This window comes from Pygocentrus nattereri, chromosome 17, assembly GCF_015220715.1.
Source record: "Pygocentrus nattereri isolate fPygNat1 chromosome 17, fPygNat1.pri, whole genome shotgun sequence".
Taxonomy (NCBI): Eukaryota; Metazoa; Chordata; class Actinopteri; order Characiformes; family Serrasalmidae; genus Pygocentrus; species Pygocentrus nattereri.
In genome coordinates, this window is record NC_051227.1 from 3,546,776 (window position 1) to 3,549,903 (window position 3,128).

A 3,128-nucleotide genomic window follows, 5' to 3' on the forward strand; every position below is an offset into this window, starting at 1 on the left:
GTTGTTACCTTATTGGAGATCAGTGTTGTACCAGATTGAGATGCTAGAGGCAGAGTTTTCCCTCCTCGTTGTTCTGAATGTTTTCCAGCGTTGGTGGTATAGTGTTTAGCATAGCTGCCTTTCAAGCAGTTGACCGGGGTTCGATTCCCGGCCAACGCAACACTTTTCCACGCCCACAATTCCCTGATGAAGAAATCAATCTGTCTGTATCTATCTATCTATCTATCTATCTATCTATCTATCTATCTATCTATCTATCTATCTATCTATCTATCTATCTATCTAATGTAACATCAATTGTTACCTTATTGGAGATCAGTGTTGTACCAGATTGACCCGCTAGAGGCAGAGTTTTCCCTCCTCGTTGCTCCAGATGTTTTCTGGTGTTGGTGGTATAGTGATTAGCATAGCTGCTAACCAAGCAGCTGTCTCAAGCAGTTGACCCGGGTTCGATTCCCGGCCACCATAACACTTTTGCACACCCACAATTCTATCTATCTATCTATCTATCTATCTAGCTATCTAGCTATCTAGCTATGTATCTAATGTAACATCAGTTGTTACCTTTTTGGAGATCAGTGTTGTACCAGATTGAGCCGCTAGAGGCAGAGTTTTCCCTCCTCATGGCTCCAGATGCTTTCCAGCGTTGGTGGTATAGTGGTTAGCATAGCTGCCTTCCAAGCAGTTGACCCGGGTTCAATTCCCGGCCAACGCAGCGCTTTTCCACACCCACAATTCCTTGCTGAAGAAATCTGTCTATCTATCTAATGTAACATCAGTTGTTACCTTATTGGAGATCAGTGTTGTATCAGATTGAGCCGTGTGAGATCTGTCTGTCTATCTATCTATCTATCTATCTATCTATCTATCTATCTATCTATCTATCTATCTATCTATCTATCTATCTATCTATCTAATGTAACATCAGTTGTTACCTTATTGGAGATCAGTGTTGTACCAGATTGAGCCGCTAGAGGCAGAGTTTTCCCTCCTCATTGCTCCAGACGTTTTCCAGCGTTGGTGGTATAGTGGTTAGCGTATCTGCCTTCCAAGCACTTGACCCGGGTTCGATTCCCGGCCAACGCAGTGCTTTTCCACACCCACAATTCCTTGCTGAAGAAATCTGTCTATCTATCTAATGTAACATCAGTTGTTACCTTACTGGAGATCAGTGTTGTACCAGTTTGAGCTGCTAGAGGCAGAGTTTTCCCTCCTTGTTGCTCTAAATGTTTTCCAGCGTTGGTGGTATAGTGGTTAGCATAGCTGCCTTCCAAGCAGTTGACCCGGGTTCGATTCCTTGCCAACGCAGCACTTTTCCACACCCACAATTCCTTGCTGAAGAAATCTATCTAATGTAACTTCAGTTGTTACTTTATTGGAGATCAGTGTTGTATCAGATTGAGCCATCGGAGATCTGTCTATCTATCTATCTATCTATCTATCTATCTATCTATCTATCTATCTATCTATCTATCTATATATCTATCTATCTATCTATCTATCTATCTATCTATCTATCTATCTATCTAATGTAACATCAGTTGTTACCTTATTGGAGATCAGTGTTGTACCAGATTGAGCCGATAGAGGCAGAGGTTTCCCTCCTCATCGGTCCAGATGCTTTCCAGCGTTGGTGGTATAGTGGTTAGCATAGCTGCCTTCCAAGCAGTTGACCCGAGTTCGATTCCTTGCCAACGCAGCACTTTTCCACACCCACAATTCCTTGCTGAAGAAATCTATCTAATGTAACTTCAGTTGTTACTTTATTGGAGATCAGTGTTGTATCAGATTGAGCCATCGGAGATCTGTCTATCTATCTATCTATCTATCTATCTATCTATCTATCTATCTATCTATCTATCTATCTATCTATCTATCTAATGTAACATCAGTTGTTACCTTATTGGAGATCAGTGTTGTACCAGATTGAGCCGATAGAGGCAGAGGTTTCCCTCGTCATCGGTCCAGATGCTTTCCAGCGTTGGTGGTATAGTGGTTAGCATAGCTGCCTTCCAAGCAGTTGACCCGAGTTCGATTCCCGGCCAACGCAGTGCTTTTCCACACCCACAATTCCTTGCTGAAGAAATCTGTCTATCTATCTAATGTAACATCAGTTGTTACCTTATTGGAGATCAGTGTTGTACCAGATTGAGATGCTAGAGGCAGAGTTTTCCCTCCTCGTTGCTCTAAATGTTTTCCAGCGTTGGTGGTATAGTGTTTAGCATAGCTGCCTTTCAAGCAGTTGACCGGGGTTCGATTCCCGGCCAACGCAACACTTTTCCACGCCCACAATTCCCTGATGAAGAAATCAATCTGTCTGTATCTATCTATCTATCTATCTATCTAGCTATCTAGCTATCTATCTAGCTATGTATCTAATGTAACATCAGTTGTTACCTTTTTGGAGATCAGTGTTGTACCAGATTGAGCCGCTGGAGGCAGAGTTTTCCCTCCTCATGGCTCCAGATGCTTTCCAGCGTTGGTGGTATAGTGGTTAGCATAGCTGCCTTTCAAGCAGTTGACCCGCGTTCAATTCCCGGCCAACGCAGCGCTTTTTCACACCCACAATTCCTTGCTGAAGAAATCTGTCTATCTATCTAATGTAACATCAGTTGTTACCTTATTGGAGATCAGTGTTGTATCAGATTGAGCCGTGTGAGATCTGTCTGTCTATCTATCTATCTATCTATCTATCTATCTATCTATCTATCTATCTATCTATCTATCTATCTATCTAATGTAACATCAGTTGTTACCTTATTGGAGATCAGTGTTGTACCAGATTGAGCCGCTAGAGGCAGAGTTTTCCCTCCTCATTGCTCCAGACGTTTTCCAGCGTTGGTGGTATAGTGGTTAGCGTATCTGCCTTCCAAGCAGTTGACCCGGGTTCGATTCCCGGCCAACGCAGTGCTTTTCCACACCCACAATTCCTTGCTGAAGAAATCTGTCTATCTATCTAATGTAACATCAGTTGTTAGCTTACTGGAGATCAGTGTTGTACCAGATTGAGCTGCTAGAGGCAGAGTTTTCCCTCCTTGTTGCTCTAAATGTTTTCCAGCGTTGGTGGTATAGTGGTTAGCATAGCTGCCTTCCAAGCAGTTGACCCGGGTTCGATTCCTTGCCAACGC

General features: G+C 43.0%; 1 non-coding gene across 1 annotated transcript; it reads left to right on the plus strand.

The window, feature by feature from the left end:
* The first annotated feature begins 2,476 nt into the window (after positions 1-2,476).
* trnae-uuc lies at positions 2,477-2,548 on the plus strand. The gene has a single exon. It is a non-coding gene; the product is annotated as a tRNA-Glu (tRNA).
* Positions 2,549-3,128: the final 580 nt, after the last annotated feature.